A 20,373-nucleotide genomic window follows, 5' to 3' on the forward strand; every position below is an offset into this window, starting at 1 on the left:
CTCAGGAATAAAACAGCTTTTGGAATTATTCTTTATTGATGTGAATGAACACAAGATGGGAAAATCACATGTATTTACAGATAATGAGACTCTTGTAATCCTCAGGGAGATTAATCTGTCAATTTAAATAGGGGAGCCCTGAGAAAGATTCTAGTGCAAAGCCAAACGCTCAGTACAATGATACTGAGCTCAAATCCAAATAGACAGTTGCCATTCTCAGAATGATACTGCAGCAGGGAACTTGGGGCTTCAGGAATCTGTAATATGGATGTTCTGGCCATTTGTTGAACTTTCAGTTTCAAAACAGTACGAACCGCACAAAAAATAATAAATCTTGGAAGTGATAGATAAAGTAATTTATTTTGGGGAGAATTTAAATAAATTGTTAATCTCCTGCTAAGAAGTAGATTTACTAAAGAAGATAGCTTTGCATTGTATTACAATCATTCTCATTTGATTATATATTTATCATTGGTGTTTTAGAAATATACCATGTAGGGGCTCCTGGATGGCTCAGTTGGTTAAGCGTGGGACTCTTAACTTCAGCTCAGGTCATGTCTCAGCATCCTTGCTGGGTGTGCCTGCTCAAGATTCTCTGTCTCCTTCTCCCTCTGCCCCTCCCCCACCCCACTCACACTAGCTCTCTCTCTAAAAAAAAAAGAAATATACCATATAAATGCATAATCCCATAAAATCACATGATGAATCTTACTTGAGTTTATAAATTATTTGTGACTAAATGAAATAAATCATTTATAACACTGCCATCGGGAACCTCAAGGTCACCTAAAATACATATATATTTACAAATGAATGATAGGTAAAGTAGATATAGATGTAAGTAAAATGGTGCTTAGCCTCACTGAATTTGAATTAACAATTTTTCAAAAACCAAAAGAACAATTCTATACTTATAATCCCCCTCTTAAATTTATAAGAAAAGTGAAATGTAATGGAAGGCAACAAGGCACAATCTGTACATGAAGAATCTGAAATATAAAAATGTTGATTAAGTCACGTTTTGAAGAAGTAAGGACTTGTTAAGAGGCCTTTCTAAATTTTTGAGCACTGTACAACTGTCAGTTTTATTAGTCTAAACTTTTGTATGACTTTTGTTTTAACATTTGAGATCTCATTCTTACTATTTTCTCTTCTATATCATTTACTAACTTTGAATTGCCAGGAATTTTTAAAAATCTTTTTCAAAATTGGAGCTATTTTGGTATAGTAAATACCAAAGCAGTTGACTATACTCTGTTAACTTTGAAGCCTCTTAAATGATTTTCCTTTAAATTTTAAGTCCTCTTAATTGTTTCTACACCCATTCTTCTATTTATTCACTTGATTATCATTTTAATGTTTTGATATCTTTTCCTATTTTTGATAACCTGACATTGCTAAACTTGAGAGAGTGTTTCTTTCTTTTAGCTTTGGCATATGCTTCTTTCTAGTTTATGCCAAAGGTATGTTTTTTTATTCCAATAAATTGTTTTGAAGAAATTTCCTATTTAAATAGGTTTTAATTACCTTTCCAGGTATTTATTATTTTTAATATTAATTTTATATTTAATTTATATTATACATAATATATATAATTTATATATAATTTAATTATATTAATTTAATTTTAATTAAATTAATTTAAGTAATATTAATTTAATATTAGTGGCAGTTTTTGATAGTTTATTTTTTTCAGCTCTTAAAACAATTGTAATTTTGACATTATTTGTGATTATTTTGTCCCATTTAGAGATTAAACTCCAAGAGTAAAGACTTGGTCTTTTCTTTATTCGTATTGTACCCTAAATACCTACCGTATTCCTTGTCACTCAATAATATGTATGGAAGAAACGTACTGATTAGGAATCCTTTACTAATATTGTCACCATATGGACAAGAAATTGCATGACTTTCATCTCCCCCATGATGTTTCAGAAAACTAGCCCTCATAGCCTCAAATTAGATAAGGAGCATTATATAACAGTTGAGCGCAAGGACTCTAGAGCTAGACATTCTAGTTCTGTACTCTAGCTATGCTGTGTGACCTTGGACAAATTATTAAAACTTTGTGTGCTTTGTTTCATCATATGTAAAATAGAGATGATAATAGTATCCACCCTCTAAAATTGTTCTGAGAATTTGATGTTAACATTTGTTAAACACACAATAGTGCCTGATACCTAATAAGTACTATATAAATGCTTACTTAATAAATTAATTTTCTCCAACTTATTTTATTACTCAATGTTGTGGACTGAATTGTGTCTCTCCAAAGATGCCTATGTTGAAGCCTGTTTGGAGAAACACCATACACCAGTTATCTATGTCAGAAGAGGCCACCATTACATGAAGGCTAGCAAAGATCATCACAATGCCAGCCACCAAGAATAGAAGTCCACACACTTCTGCCCACTGCATCTTGGTATCAAAGTTGCTAAGGAAAATACAAATCAAGTAAGCACTGGATAGAACAATACTCACAGAGAAGAGACAGAACAAAATGCATTCCAATAGTGTACATAAGTTTTCACGGCTAACAGATTCTCCTGGCAGCTGTCATAGGGCAGTTGGCCTATGAGCATCCCTCTTGTGCTATAGTAGAAAGACCCCTCCTCTTCCCCCATGGAGTCAGAAATACTAAATTCTGGGAGTGAGTCAGAACAAAACAGAACAAAGAAGTATATGCTGACTCTGGAATAGGGAAAGATATTCTCACATAAGGTGATAAGCCCAGACAGGCTTTGTGGACTCTTTATTTCTTACTTTGTAAGGGGAGTATTATAGACCCAAGGCAGCTTCATAGGTGGCTCAGTAAGTGTTCATGACCTCCCTTTCCCAAAAAAGCCCTAACCTCCAATGTGACTGTTTGGAGACAGAACTTTTAGGAAGGTAATTAGGGTTAAATGATATTGTAGGGGTGGGACCTAATCCAATAGGACTGACATCTCTGTAAGAAGAAGAGACACCAGGGATGGGAATGCACAATGAAATTGACATAGCAAGCAAGTGGCCATCTGCAAACCAAGGAAAAGAAGTTTAAAGAGAGACCAAATCTGCCAACAACTTGGTGTTGGACTTCCAGCTTCTAGAACTGAGAAAATAAATTTCTGTTGTTTAAGCTTCCAAGTCTGTGGTATTTGCTATAGTAGCCCTAGTCAATTAATACACTAATCGAGTTAAGATTCATGAAAAATAGTGTCCCTTTCTTGCCACTCCCACATATATAAGGTGTTAATGGTGTTTCTTTATGTGTTTATACCAACTCACACAAAGGGGACATTTTTTTTTTCTTTTGAAGAATGTGAAGATATGTGACATTTTCATTGTCTTTCCATTTGAAATTAAACTTCCAACAAGAAATGCAGAAATAGATGAGATTAATTCTGTATTGAATAAGAGTGTCATCAAATTTTGGCCTGTAATATCTTTTAACTCAGACTACAATTTTCTAATTTTGACATCTCACAAATTAGCACAATTACTAACATACATCAACTACACAAAGATATACTTGGTGAAACTCCAAACAAAGCTAATTGGGAAAGAAAAAAGATAGTTTGTGTTTTGTAAAAGGAGATTCCATACCCATGGTATTTTGGATAGCCTAACTCCAAATACGTCTCTGAACAAAGTGTATGACTATAATTAATGTAGAAGAAAAACTATTGAATGGTATTCATTACAAGACATCTAAATGATTCAGAACAAAAGCAAAATAATAAAATAGTAATTTCAGATTCAAAGTTATAACCTCACATTAAATAAATTGGTGTACCATTGATATATTTAACATCTAAACAAGTCTGAGTTTCCTAAACTTGATGACAAACTGGTCAAATTTTATAAATGTAATAAATTTTAAGAAGAACTAAGATTTTGAAGATAACTTGTTACATAGCTACAAAAGAAAGTAACTGAGCCCATAACTGAATTATTCTGAAATGTTGCCACTTATGTTAGAACACAAAGGAATTTTTTAAGTTCTAAAGTGCATTTAAAATAGGAATGTTTAATGCACTTTGATTATAATTATTTGTTATACATACTGTGAGGTCCAAATCTTTTTTTTTTTTAAGTAAAAGTTTTGATTTTGTTTTTTTAGATAAAATATGTTCCATAAATAGTTACTTCATCAGTGCCACACTCTAAATCAATCTTGTACCAACATTTGAGGCATGGGTGAGGTGGTTGATACTTTATAGTTTTAAATTTTTGTAAATAATTTAAGGTTATTTGATTATCTAATTGATGTAATAATGCAGTTGTGTGTTTTCACTACTTATGCTAAGTAAAAGGTCTGAGGATAAAGAAGAAAGTCAAAATTCCTTGTTTTTGCTACTATCTAGAGTTTCTTTAGTATTGATACATGAAAATGTTGAACTGTCTGAAGTTTTGCTGTTATTATTTTAGGAATGCTCAGAAGAAATTCTATTGCTGACATTGACTTATTTAGGAGACAAAAAACATCTTTTTTCTTAAATATATATTGAAGACTTGTAGATAGCTCAGTTTCTTATGGCTTTATAGAGACTGAAAAATGTGATACAAGAAATAAGCTGCATCATCTCAGGAAAACATTTAAAAATATGAAAATGAAGATTTAAAGTATATTATAATGGCAAGAGATAATAGGAGAGGAAGATAACTGTATTCATGAATGAAGCAAAAGAAGGGAACCAAGGGAAAAAAATGGCAAATTTGTGGACCAGTAAGAAGAAAGAGAGAAAAGTAGAAAAAAAAAGTCAAAGTAATTTTTCATATTTTAAACCTTTATTTTATAATCACATTTTAGTTTAAAAATGTAACTGACATATGTTTTATAAGCTTTCTGTCCTAAAAGCAAAGACAGAATACTTGGGAGCCCAGTCTTTTTGAAATAATGTGGTACTTACCAGCATTTAAATAAGACTCTAATTTTTGTTGAAAATATCATAAGTATACTTGAAATATCTGGATATCTATACAAAATATTCTTAATAGTGGTTGCTTATCTCTTGATATCCCTTGACAGTAGAATTTTAAGTGATTTCAATTTCTTTGCTTATATGCATATTATTTTTCTGTCAAATTCTTCCAAAGGAATACATTTAATTTTTCAGTCATGGATCAAAGCAGAAAATCAAAACTTTTAAGCAAAAGACATTTTTTGTTTTACTCCCTAAATACATAAAATCTTTTCAAGGGCAGAACAGGTTTTCAATTGCAATTTCAGAAATGTTCCTCTAAGCAACAGAAAAATTGACCCATCAAGACACATACGACTTCTGAAGCAACTGATATAATTGTGTGCCCCAATCTCATAGCTATAAGAAAAGGATTAGAAAATGAGAATGAAGAAACTTTTCTACTGCCAAAACAACTCTCACTGAAAGAGTCCAGAAAATTTCGGTAATGGGTTGGTTAGTGGTGCTCATCTATGTTCTGTACTTGTCACAATCTAGTACAATCTGATTTTCTATACCCCGGGAACTAAATATTCACAATCTCTACCACCACCAACACCTAAAAAATAAGAGGGGTTTGTGTGTGTGTGTGTGTCATACACACGAGAAACACGAAACATGAGTAACGTCCCTTGGGTAGCCATGATAAAATATCATAATTCAGGTGGCTTAAAAAACAGAATTGTTCTTTTCTCACAGTTCTGGATGCTTCAAGTGTGAAATCAGGGGTGCCAGCATGGTCAGGTTCTGATAAGAGCTCCCTTCCTGGCTTATAGATGCTTGCCATCTTGCTGTGGACTCCCATGGCAGAGGAAGAGGGCCAGCAAACTCTGGTGTCCGTCTTTTTTACTAAAGGCATTGAACCCATCATAGTGCCCCACACTCATGACCTCTTCTAAGTCTAATTATCCCCCCAAAGCCCAATCTCCAAATGCCATCAAATTGGGGATTAGGGTTTCGACACGAATTTTGGGGAGATAGAATTCAGTCCACCACACCTGGAAACTAAAACTCCTAATTTTTAAAATTTTGAGGGATCTCCAAACTGTTTTCCCTGGCTGCTATACCATTTTGCATTACCAGCATCATTCAAGAATATCAATTTCTTCACATCCTGAACAAAACATATGATTTTTTTTTTTTTTTTGGTAATAGTCATCATAACAGGTGTGAGGTGATAACTCGTAGTAATTTTGATTTGCATTTTCCTGATAATGATGCTGGGTATCTTTTCATATACCTGTTATGATTCAGCAATCCAACTTCTGTGTGAAAACTGAAAAGCCAATCATAGAAGGACAAATAATTTATGATTCCATTTATATGAGCCAAACCACTAGTGGTTGCCATGAGCTGAGCTGACGTGAGGGTTGGGGGAAGAAAGGGAGTAGTTGTTCAATGGCTATAAGCTTTAGTTACACTGAATGAATAAATTCTGCTACAGCATAGTGGTTATAATTAACAATACAGTATTGTGCATTTTAAAATTTGTAAAGAGAGGGTAGATCTCATGTTAGGTGTTACTACCTGTAGAGAGCAAGATGGAGTCTCTCATGTCAAGCAGGGGCCTGTGTCAAGCAATGACACAAGCAGTTCAGGTACTGCAGCTAGGAGATATCACCGGGACCAATGTCAGCTGACACCCCAGAACTGATAATGAGCAGAACCAGAGGAGGTCTGCAGGGACCCAAAACTGATTAAAGTTCTTTAAAAAGGGAAGGATTTTGGCAGCGAACTGTCAGACTCTTCAGACCTGACCCCTCTATGTCTGACCACTTAAAATAGGCAGAAGGCTCTGCCCGATTGATCTCCAAACAGAACCGAGATCCTTCACTCTTTGAACATCAGAAGCAGTAAGTGCTGCGAGCTGACCCGGACCAGATGGAGGTCTTATCTCAACTGTGTGCCCACAGACTGACTTCACGTTTGGTTCGCTAACTTCCTGCACCCTTCTATCTTGTTTGTTGTGTGGCTTGTCTTCTGTCCTTCTTTGTGTGCTGTGTAAGAAGCCAAGTTTAATCACATGGTGAATTGTCACTGAGTTTGGAATCCTGAAACTGCTTTAGAATTGTGATTTAACTTCGCTTTATGATTGAATAAAGCTGACATTGTGGAAAGACAACTCGTGTGTGCACCTTCATAACATGCTCATGACATTACCACACACACAAAAGATACCCAAGGAAACTTTGGGTAGTGTTGGATATGTCTGTTACCTTGATTGTGGTGATAGTATCACAGGTGTTTGCATATGTCCAGACTCATCAACTTGTACACATTAAGTATGTGCAATTCTTTTTTATATCAATTATACCTCAGTAAAGCTGTTAAAAAAACAAACAAATACTTCTAAACTGTCTATGTCCAATGTCTTACAGAAAGGAATAAATATGGTTTATAAATTAGGTATGAATAAATTAGGTAGGTATAAAAAAATGCCATGCCTATCGCTAGTCCCTTGGTACCTGGACTCTACATTTTTTAGAAGGCCATTCTAACATTTCAAAAGGCCAGATGCTACTGGTAGCTGGGAAACAGTAAGCACAATAAAATCCATGTTCATCAGCCCATTGCTCCTCCTCTTTCACTAAAAATTTAGTTATTTAGTCTCATAAACAATATTTTAATTCTGTAGCTGGTGCCAGCTTATCATGTAGAATCATCTGTAAAGCAGATCATAGCAAGAGACCACGGTGGTAGATTAAGGGTGAGAGGCAACAGAGCAGAAGTAGGTGTTCTGGGAACTTGATCCACAAGCTTGGGCAACTTGTTGGTTGGGCAACTTGTGCTTTCAGGACAGACTTGAGGCCATTGTCCTATGTAACATTTTCACTTGTTGGTACAAGGATGCCTCTCACACATTTATGACTTGGTGGATTAACTAGCTAAGCCCATTTATTTTGCATGTTCACTTGTAGACCAGTGGTGTTTGGTCAATCCTAGAGCCCAAAAGGGGTTTTCTTCAAACACTAAGGGCCCACGCTGCAGTTTTCCTTGAGGATTTCCAACAGACTCCATGTACATCCTGTTACAGGAATTCCGAGTGTCATTAGCCCTGCCAAATCATATGTGATAGAGATCCATTCACTACAACTTGGGCTAGGTTTAGAGCTTTTGTAAGGTCTAGACCCCTAATTCAAAATCTTGTGGCCTTAAAAATTAATTGGCAAAAGAGGGCACATTCAATTTGTCATATGTTATCTCTCAAGTAAAAGGAGGGCAAATGAGTCTGTGCTCCTTTCTTAGTCCTAAAGCATGCAATGGGAATCAGTTTTGCCTTTCACTTTGAACGGGAAATCCTAATATGATCCTGGCCAGGAAACACCAAAAATTGTGAAGGGGAAAACTGAAATTTGATAGGATTTATCTCGCTTTAGCAAGCATGTTTCTTGCCAAATGTCGGAGGGTGTCATGTCCTGTCAACAGGAGACATCAGTGTGGTGGATCAGCTCAATGTCTTTTGAGATGTTGAGTTAATCTAGATTTCTCAAACTAAATTATGAGAGCGAACTATATAAAGAGAAAGACAATAGAGATTTACTACTGTCATTACAAGTTGAAAGCCTACCGCCGCTGGTGTTTTCTACTTACTGGTAGAGAGCAAAATCATTTGGCAGTTTGATAGCTGCATAATAGGTGCCATGGACAATGCTAATTGCTTCTATAAAGAGACTACATCTGGAACAACAATTGTAGTCTTCATCAGATTTTATTGGTCATTTCCACATCCCTGCCATGTTTCATCTGCACAGGCCAAACAGACATGTTAAATGGAGTTGTGATAGGAATAACCACCCTGAATTTCTGCGCTTTCCCCAGGAATGCAGCATTGCTTTCATTGCTCTTTTTTGGTAGGGAGAGGCAGGTTTCAGGGCTAACACTTGGCTCCTCCTACCTACTGAATCCACTCTGAAAATGACTCTGGCCAAAACTCTTCTTTATCACCTGATTATAAGCCCTACCTTTGGTTGAATTCAGTGGTATTATAGATCTGCAAAGATAAGCATGTTTTTAGAGCCAGTGACCAGTTACACCTGTAAATTATACCAATAAATGTCAGTGTTTCATATTTATTTAGTGTGGGCCACCTGTAAGAGTGGGTTTTGGTCAAACAACTAAAATGTTTGAACTACTGCTGGCTGCTCTGGGTAGCACATTACAAACCATATCAATTAAATTGCCCTAATCTAATCTATTATTTCCTTCCCTTTCTGGCATATTGAGAATACATTTCCACATAAATTGCTCAGGGTCAGCCAATATAAAAGATAAAAATAATGCCATATTTGTCATCTAGTATATTTATATTGATCTTACTCTCACTTGTCCTCTAGAACAACCTGCTATCAGAATTTACTTATTTGGGGGTGCCTGGCTGGCTCAGTTGGAAGAGCATGAGACTCTTGATCTTGAGAGCATGAGACTCTTGATCTTGAGATCATGAGTTCAAGCCCCATGTAGGGTGTAAGATTACTTAAATAAATAAAATTTTTTTAAAAAAATAATTTACTTATCTGCCTGGAGACTATAATGTAGTAGTAATGGTGCAGTAAGGGGAATTGATACTCCATTCCAAAGCAGTTATCTCAGGTGAATTATTAAGAGGTCTCCACCAAAGCAGGAACAACAGTTAGGAAAGACTCAGAGGTTAAGGATACAAAGAACTAAAATCCAGATAAATCCACCTATATGACCTCATTCCAATTCTCAAGCTCCACTTTTTCCCAATCAATGCCCCAGACTTCACATAAGAGACCAGCAAATTTATTAATTCAGTAACAGAATAAAATTCTTCATCTGTTTTTGGCCTTTATTAACCGTGACACTACTAAAATGGGAAGTCTACTCTGAGCTTACAATTGTCTTTCTTTAAACTTTCCAGTGTTGTCAGAAGCAGCCCAGCCCATCTCCTAGCTCACCTTCACCGTAATACTCTATTGTAGCAGTCACTGTATTCACTGAAGCCATGTCTTTCTTACTTTTCTCACCATTGTTTTTCATGGACTATAGAACTACAACTTGGGCTAGGTTTAGAGCTTTTGTAAGGTCTAGACCCCTAATTCAAAATCTTGTGATTTTCATCTTCACCGTAATACTCTATTGTAGCAGTCACTGTATTCACTGAAGCCATGTCTTTCTTACTTTTCTCACCATTGTTTTTCATGGACTATAGAACTGTCATCCTCCACTTGTAACTACTAGACCATTTCATATACAAGCAGGCCAGGTTAAAAAAAATCCCAGATTCCCATCCTTGTGCAACTGATTTTTCAGCCACTTGTGGAATCAGTCAAGTACAGGAAACAGAAACAACCCTACCCAGGTGTTTAAACAGGTACTATCACAAATCATAAGCATTGGTATCATATTCTTGGATACCAGTAAGGAATTACTCCCAGATACCACAACACTCTCTTACTATCATGGATAATAGGAGCCATGACTTCAAGCATATACCCGTGAAAGTGGAATTCAAGAAATGAAAATCCAGAATCAAGAAGTTGCTGTTACTGATGCCACAGCTGATTTTCAACATATTGGAAGCTGGTTGAGGAGCCATGAATGGTGGCTACAGAAAATCTTCAAATATCTGCAACCTTGTTTGCCACCAAAAAAAAACCAAAATAACTAGGATGTTGGGCTTTGCTTTATTTTTATCTTTCAAAACTCACCCACATGTTCTTATGGTTTATTTGTTTATATACATGTATTTATTTAAGCACCCAGACGAATGCTGCCAGGGAATCTGGAAAATAAAATTGTAACTTCCCAACCTAAGAAAGAAGAAGGGAATGGAAATACAGAAATTGAGGGCCATCCACAGTATCTACTTCATAGTTCAAGAATAAAAACTTCATATTAAATGCAAGCAAGTAATAAAAACGCAGAGGCACATTCTCCAATTAAACTATTTTAATAATTGGAGTTTTCAAGATGAATAAATTTTCTACAATAGTAGAAACTAAATCTACAAAAATAGATTTAGTTTTGTATCTGTTTAACTTGTGCTGGAGGAAACTAATCCAGTTAATAAAGTTGTTAGACTTTGAACTTAGAATTATATGTTACAGTGAGGCTTCTGCTGTACATTTCCATGCCTTGTTCTCTGCATCATCTGTTTACATTCTTCATTACTGTTCTTGAGCTCTGAGCATAAACTAATAAACAGCTTATAAACAGTGTCAGAAATCAAATCCTATACTGATGTTTTCAAATAAGTATTTTCCCACTAGACTGGAAACAGTTACTTAATTGCAGCCTTAAGTTTTAAATTTACAGTGCTATTTTGGTGTGCTTTAGTTGGATCTTCTAGTATACATTTTCCCCCACCTTAGATATTTTATTCTCTTTGCTTTATTAATCATAATTTTAATCATAATACAGACTGCTTATTGAAAAGAGTATAGACTTTAAAGTGAGATGTAATTGGTTTTAAAAGGCAGATCCACCCTCTGGACATTATGATCTTAGTGAACTGATTTCTTCCCACTAAGCTTGATTCTACATCTGCTAAAAAAAGAAAAGAACCATTGTGAGAAGTAAATGAGAGAGGTAACGCTTGTAATTTACTCAGAACATCGTCTATCTTGGAGTAAATACTTAACCTGGAAGTTGTTTATATTATTTATTATTAACCAAAATAGTGCTTTTGAAATTTTGTACAGTCTCATTTATATTAATTGTGTATTCACTTATCTCCTTACAAATTACTTGAATGGAAAATATTTTGTTATTCATGAATTCCGATATTTAGCAAAGATGTATTGCCTACATAATGCCTAGTACTGTGTACCAGGAATTGTGTGAGATAATGGAAAACATCATTAGAAGAGTTTTCTCTGATCAAAATATCTAAGGGATACTTCCTTTCAAACCATATAACTGTTCTATTGCCTTCTAAACAATATCACTATCTGAAAATACCTTTTGTTTCTTCACTTTTTGTCTTTCTCTTTTTGATAAAATTTAAATTCTCTGAGATCAAGAACATTATGAGCCTATTTCATCATTTATTTTTGAGGCTGAGAAAGGTCCCTAGCAAGCCAGGAATGCCCAATAAATATTTGCTAAATGAATAAACTGAACAAAAAAGCACTTTCCTCGTGGAATTTAGATACTTGTGAGTCATACATAGAGGTGGAAAGACACCTAAAGTACAATGGAATAAGTACCATTAGAGTTGAGGTATAGGACACTGAGAGCACATGGAGTAAATACCAACTATGCAGAGAAAAATTGCCATCCTATCTAAGAACTAAGTAGTGATTGCTGCAAGCCTTGAACAAGCAGAGAACATGATGAGTGAGAAATGGAAAGCAGTTCAATGTGACTAGATTGCAAACATTATGGTTTGGGATAGAGAATGCTGCAAGTATAAGCTAAGCAAGAAAGATTTTAAAAGTTATGTAAAAAAAAAATATATATATATATATGTATATATATATATACACACACATACATAGATTTAATTTCATACTACTCAGACTGAAATGCAGAGAATGAATTAGAATGAGGACAATAATAGATTTAGGAAGAATATTGAAGGGGCTATTGCAATAACCCAGTGCGACATGATGATAGCTTGGAATAATATAATGACGGTAGGAATGGAAAATATTTGATGGATCTGATGGATGTTTAGGAGGTACAGTTCATAATCCTCAATTATTGACTGGAGATTAGGATAGGAAAAAATTAATAAGCATGGTGCTTCTTGTTTGGACGCTTGGGTCAGTGGTGATTGCAATAAAAAAGACCAGAAACAGTTTGGACATATTAGATGCCATGATTGAATTTGCACATGTTAGGCTTGAGGTGTTTGTGGGACATATAATGAAGATACCTAATGACTACTCATGCGTAGGGAAAGAAATACCCTTCATCTTGATAAGATAGCCATTTTCCCTTGTTTTATACCATGACACTTAATAAAATATGTCATATATGTACTTCAAACATCGTATACTTAAGTAGGGCATTCATTTGCCATATATTCAGGAGATTTGTACATACTAATGCAAATCTTATAGAAAGTATTGGAGAAAAGCTAAAAACAAATATCTTCTTCCAACCCAGAAAACCTCTCCAAAAAGATAGTAGAAAAAGCAAAAAGTTTTACTATTGAATAAGCATTAAACCAGAAGATGGTGAGCATCACAGATATATATGTAGTTCAATATATATAATATTTATTATATATATTACAGTGTGAAACCAGCCTTGATTTCCTGGATAAATCCCAACTGTTCATGGTGTGTAATCATTTTTACATGTTGTTATATTTGGCTTGATGATATTTTGTTAAGGATTTTGCATCTTATATCCATAATGGGTATTAGTCCTTAGTTTTCTTAACATGACTTTATCTGGTATTGGTATCAGGGTAATACCAGCCTCATAAAATCGTTATGAAGTGTTCCTCTTTTATTTTCTAAAAGAGTTTGTGAAAGATAGGTGATTTTATATTTCTCTTTAATTCAGTTTTGGTATTTTGCTTTTTTCTGATAACTTTGCATGTCATCTAAAATGACCATTTTATTGGCATAGAGTTTTTATATAACATTCCCTTATAATTATTCACACTTTTATAATTCTTTAGTGATTCTACTCCTTTTATTCTTGATTTTTGTCAATCTATATTTTCTCTTTCATTTTCTTGATCATTCTAGGTAAAGTTTGTGTACTGTGTTGGTATTTTCAAAGAAACAACTTTTATTTCCATTGATTTCCCTATTGTCTTTATCTTTTTCATTGATTTCTGCTTCAGTCTTTATTATTTTCTTCTTTTGGTTGATTCGGTTTACTTTGCTCTTCCTTTTTTAGTTTCTTAAGATGAAACTTAGGTTTAAGATAGTAAACCTAAATTCTTGTTTTTTGATAATGGCATTAAAAGCTATAAATTTTCCTTGGGTTGAATGTTTGTGAAAATGGCAGCAATAATGCCTCTCTCCCTAATTCCACACTCTCTTGTAATGTGGCTTTACCAGTTCTATGGTGAGGGGTAATTTATTTCCCATCCCTTATATCTGGATTTTCACTTGGATTTGCTTAGAACAATAGAATACAGAGTGTGTGGTGTTGCTCACATTGCAGAGCCTAGGCCTTAAGAAGACTTGTAGTTCTTATTCTCATTCTGTAGGAATTCTGTAGGAACACTTCCATGGGACCACCTTGTAAAAAATGCTAAGCTAGTTTGTTAGGGATGAGTGCTCTGCAGAGAACAAAGGAGCTGCAGACAGAGCTTGACAGCCAGAATCAACTGACAGTTATGTATGTGTAACCAACTGAGACCATCAAGCCCCAGTAGAGCTGCCAGGTGTCTGAAGTTGCATAACTGACCCCAGGTGAAACCAACAGAAGAACTACCCAGTTGAGCCCAGACAAAAGTGCTGACCCACAGGACTATAGACAAACAGTTGTCTTTTTAAAGTTTTGGGTGGTCGGTTATGCAGCAATAGATAACTGAAAAAGGCGGAATAACTTAAAGTCTCTGACGCTTCATTTTCTTATCTGTAATATTGGAGAAATAAATTGGCCTTGAGTCAATATTTACAAAATACTTTAATCAGTGCCTGATAGCAAATATTCTATACATAAATGAAACAGAGTATATGGGAAAATTTAGACAAAATAGAAAACTATTATCTCACATCAAAGACTGAGTGCATCAGGACCTAAGAGATAACTAGACACAAAAAAATGTAAAGCCTCCATGCCTCCCTCTATTTCCTTTCTCTGCTTCTTGGCATCATGTTCCCCAACAGCTTGTTTTACATAGCTACAAATATGGTTGCCAGCATGATTTGCAGTGGAACAGAAATCTCAGCTATCTAAAGAAAGCATTTCCTGAGTAAGTATTCTCTTCACCTAGCATTTTAAGGTACTACAAATCATTTTAGAAGCTATGAATGATTAAAATATCAAATGTCAGTTTTCAAGGATGATTAATAATGTATGTGTGCAATGCATTATCTTATTGTTTATATGCAAGATTAAATATTGTATAATTAATATACTTAGATAAATTTTACTTAAAAGCTTTGCGATGAGTATCATCAAAGATAGTTTAATTCAGATGTATAACCATGAAGTTATTATGTTGGAATTGTAACTAGAATAGTTACATAAGCCAAGAACACAGTTCAAAAGCACAAAACAAAGATTTGAATATGACTATACAGCACAAAAATAATTTATAATTTTCCTGTTTCTAGTCTTCTTTCTCTTTCTGGATAACATATCAAGAAAAACCTATGCAAGAAGGTCTTTATCAAACACTTCATGAAGGAAGGTGCTCAAATGGCCAAGAAGCACATAAAAAATGATAAACACCATTAGTTACCAAAAATGAAAAAAAAACATAATTATATAACAGGACACATACATTAGAATTGTAATTCAAAAAGATTGACAACACTAGATAATGATAAAGTTGTAGAGCAACTGAGACTCATAAATTGCCAACAGAAGCATACAACTACTTTAAAAAAAATTTTCACACTTTCTTAAAATTATGACCCATAAATTTCACTTCTAGTTATTTATCCAAAAAATAAAAAGAAAAATAAGACCACAAAAAGCCTTAGATAAGACTTTTTGTAGTAGTTTTATTTGTAATAGGCAAAATCTGGAAATAACCAATGTAGGTATTTATCATCAGTAGTAGTTTTATTTGTAATAGTCAATATCTGGAAATAACCAACAGTAAGTATTCATCAACAGAAGAACGGAGAAAACAAACTGTGGCATATTCATAAAATAGAATACTTCTCAGCAATAAAAAGGACCAAATTATTGATATATGATATTATGAAGCTCTAGTGTAGGCAATACAAATCTAAGATGATAGAAATAATATCTGGGAGGCAGAGGTACAGAGGATTGAATGGAAGGGACATACTGGAACAACAGAAAGTCTACATCTTGATAAGGATATGTGTTACATGGTTGTGCGCATTTTTTTAAAACTCATTGAACTGTAGACTTATCTGTGTATTTTATCATATTTATATCTTACTAAAATTAATTATTGGGGAAAAAACAAGACAACGGCATCAAAACCTATGAAAATAAACAAATAGAACTAGTACTAGATTAAATTTGCCTCTAAGTTAATTCTTGGAGACTTCACTGGGCATTGTCAAAATAGCTAGCATGATTGTAAACATGAATTGTGATGCGTTGCCTCCTCATTCCTGTTAGGTGACATCAGTTCTTAGATGGAAGTCCTCAAGAAAGGATAAGAGAGTAGACACTTTTCATATTTACAAAAAATCAACACAGAAACTATTTAATTAGCATTAAGCTTTTCTATATTCAAAATGTTCACACAATTAAATATTTGAAAGATTTATAAATGATTATTTGAACCATTACAATGGCAGAATTATCTAGAAAAACTATGAGGTGAACTTTTTTTTTTTAAGATTTTTTTTATTCATTTATTTGAGAAAGAGAAAGTGAGAGAGAGAACACAAGAGTGTGGAGGGTCAGAGGATGAAGCAGACTCCCTGCTGAGCAGAGAGCCAGATGTAGGACTCGATCTTGGGACTCTGGGATAATGACCTAAGCCAAAGGCAGCCACTTAACTGACTGAGCCACCCAGGTGCCCCTATGAGGTGACCTTTTTATTTGAAGCTTGTCTATGATGTTATAAGATTATATACCCATCAGTTTTCTCTACTTAATGTGTCACATACTTTGTCATTATAATCAGTAAATAATTTATAATACTTCTCTTGTAATTTATCTTATCATTGTGTTTCATTGGTTCTCAACTTTATATCATAATTATATTATCCCATAAAATGTTAAGCTTCTAAATATCTCATAGCACTGATCAAATGTCATCAATATAAGGATATTCTGTAATTACTAAATTTATTAGATTAAAAATAATTGGTTCACAAACATATAGATGTGTGTGTAGCCTGACTACTGAAAGAGATGCAATTAATGTATTTTATATACATTGCTTGAAATGTTGAAATAAACCAGTTATACCTCGGCGGGAAGCCTGCTCTCCCTCTCCCACTCCCGCTGCTGTGTTCCTGCTCTCGCTATCTCTGTCTCTGTCAAAAAAAGAAAAGAAAGAAAGAAATAAACCAGTTATATTTTGCTTATGATACCTGAGAACCAACCAAAGATTTTAGACTTTATTATATGGGAGATAAACTTCCAGATGAAAATCTGCTGTATTTTAAGTGGTTCATTAAGCCTACCACTAGACTGCAAATGAAAATAGCATCAGTGAGCAACCCCCTGAAGTAAAATAATCCGAAACCCATGATAGCAAAGATAACAGGTTTCTGTCATCAATAAATGCATAACAAAGATATGGGAAGATAAACTGATATCAACAGAGGTAAACTACAAGAAAATTTGTTCTTATAGGTACTTGATTTAACATTATGCCATTTTACAAAGAGCATGAGTCAAAGTGATCATATTTCACATTCTAGGAGAGTCCATAAGACGCTACTTTTGTCTCTTAAAATATACAGTTATATAAGTTGTTTCTTTGTCATTATTTTTATTTGTCTATAAATAGAGTGCTTGTATCCAAAAGAGTTCTATCAATACAGAATCGGGAAAATAAAACTCTTGCTTTTATCTGCTCTCTCAAGTTTTCCCTGTTGGCAGTTGTATTTTAATATGTTCCAGTTTATACCTAGAATTTTTAATGAAGGATGCAATAAGAAAAACTACACACACACACACACTCACACACACTAATGCAGGTATACCTCCATATGTATGTTTTCAGATATATATCAGTTGTCTGCTGAGGAGGGGCTTCTTTTTTCTTTGCATGAATATATTCACATACTTAGTGATTGCTAAGGAGCAGAGGAGACAATTATTTATAAAGAGGCAAGATGCCTTCCTAGAATGCAAGAACAAAGACCCATTAACTTTCTCCTGAAATATGTATTTCTTTAAACATGCAAGTGTGAACCACATGGCTTAATAGAGCAATGGGTCCCTGATATAAAAACTACCATGTGAAAGTAAAAGAAATGAAATCTATGAACTTGATTCTGCAGAAACAGAATAGCAGCTGTGAATATGAGCCTACAATTACAATGTGGTTGATACTGGAATCTAGTATGCTCCAAGGTTCCTGTGGGGATTTAAACTTAAATAGCAACTAGGTTGAAATGTCTGGCCAGGTTATATATGAAATATTCTCACCTGATCATACCACTGTATGGCTGATGGGAAGAATATTTTTCTTTCCCTTAAACTTTGGAAGAGTGTAGAAGTGGTGATCATTTATAGTAGTTGCTTATAAGCAGAAGAGACTGCTGCAGTCTTATCGCCTGGAGGAGAAACAATGTGTCCTAGAGGTGACAGAGATGGCACTGGCCACCAGTGAAGAATTTCTTGAGATGTCTGGTCAGCTGCTCCCATGCCAGGTGACATAGCACAACTGATAATTGTGAAACACTCCAGGTTCAAACAAGGAGCAGGCCCGACTAATCTTTTGAATAGGAATCAGAATGCAGGTGTTTTATTGAATTGGCACAGGAAGGGGAAAGCCAGTCAGGAGAAGAGAACATTATAGGATAAGTAAAACTGAAAAGCATTTGTAAACATGCTCTGGAGCTCAAACGGGTATTGTAGAATACATCCATTACTGATAAGTTAATAGAAGCTTCCTGAGTTCCTACAGTATATATTCGATGCATGTAAACTATCTTCTCTAACAAATGGCTAGAAAGAATCATCTGATTTTTTCATAATTCAAAAACTCTACTGATTAGAGAACCTTGTAAACATTGTACACTCAACCAAGCACTTAGTTTAATGAGGATCAAGCAATAACCAAAGAAAAGCTAGTTGCTTCTCTAGATCGAAACTGTCACTGTAGTTTAGAGTGGTAATAATATTTACCACTAGGGGCACTGGGGTGTTTCAGTCCTTTAAGCCTCTGACTCTTGATTTAGGCTCAGGTCATGATCTCAGGGTTGTGAGAGGGAGCCCCGCATCAGGCTTTGCTCTGACTGTGGAGCCTGCTGAAGATTCTCTCCTTTGCCTTTCTGTCTGTCTCTCTCCCTCTCTCCCTCCCTCCCTCTCTCTCTCTCTCAATTTAAAAAATAAAATAATATTTACCATGAGTCACAGCTGAAATCACAGAAGTTTATGTCCTGCAACTAAGAAAATGAAGGAGTTAAAAATGATTTTTAAAAGTTAACCTCAAAGTCATTGGAAATGAGTAAGTTGTTATACTTAATTAGGAGAAAAACCTTGCCATAAAATGCCTATCTTCCTTTAGCTACATGATATGTGTGCTAATTAATAATCAAAGTACTGCCTGAAGGAAGTTTGGTACAGTAATTTGTTAAAGTAAAAGTGGAATTTGAAATGTGCTGTCAGTTCTAATTGAGTTATGACAAAATCCCCAGGATGAAGGTTTTTCGAAAATAAAAGTTCAGGGGCGCCTGGGTGGCTCAGTTGGTTAGGCGACTGCCTTCGGCTCAGGTCATGGTCCTGGAGTCCTGGGATCGAGTCCCGCATCGGGCTCCCTGTTCAGCAGGGAGTCTGCTTCTCCCTCTGACCCTCCCCCCTCTCATGTTCTCTCTATCTCATTCTCTCTCTCAAATAAATAAATAAAATCTTAAAAAAAAAAAAAAAAAAGAAAAGAAAAGTTCAGATTTAAAAGAAATCTTTTAACAAGAAAGTAAAACTGACTGGAGAGTAGTTTTATAAAATATATTCTAGAGCTTTATTTTTTCAAGTTGTTGTTATCGACAGGAGATGATTCTTTTCAGGAAAATCATCATGAGTTAATGGCAGATAATGGAATAAGGTAAAGCCATAGCAGTGGTAGTCACTCATCTGAAGAGTCTCTCTCTCTCTCCCTCAAGCGGCAGATAAGCTGAAGTACTTTGGGCACTTGTCTGAGTATTGTCTGAGATGCTGTCAACAAGTACCTTTGTATAGATAACTCAACTGCATAAATATTATTTTGTGCTCAAGATTATCCTGGGTGATATAAGGCATTTTAAAAAAGAGTATAAAATGTTATTCATTCAAGAAAATGATATTCTTCTAAAGAAAAGCACCTTACAAATATAAGTCATTTGCTAATAATTTAAAAAATACGTAATGTGTCCAAATTGGTTAGAGTTGTTAGAGTAAGTTAGTTTTCGATGGTCTCATAGTCAATAAGGTAAGACATTAATGAGACCTAGAGAGATGAAAATTATTTGAATATTGAAACAGTGGGGCATGTGCCAAATACTGGATAAAAACACTCACCATAAAGAGAATGCATAGAATGTGTGAGATAACTCTCTTGACTGATGAACCCTTCTAAAATTAGGAAAAATGAAAAATAATTTTTGAAAAGTTATTTTGAAATTCTTTAAAAGCCATTCTCAGCAACTTCCTAATGGAGGAGCTTCTGAAAAAAAAAAATGCATGT

The sequence above is a fragment of the Halichoerus grypus genome, chromosome 8, assembly GCF_964656455.1.
Source record: "Halichoerus grypus chromosome 8, mHalGry1.hap1.1, whole genome shotgun sequence".
Classification (NCBI taxonomy): Eukaryota; Metazoa; Chordata; class Mammalia; order Carnivora; family Phocidae; genus Halichoerus; species Halichoerus grypus.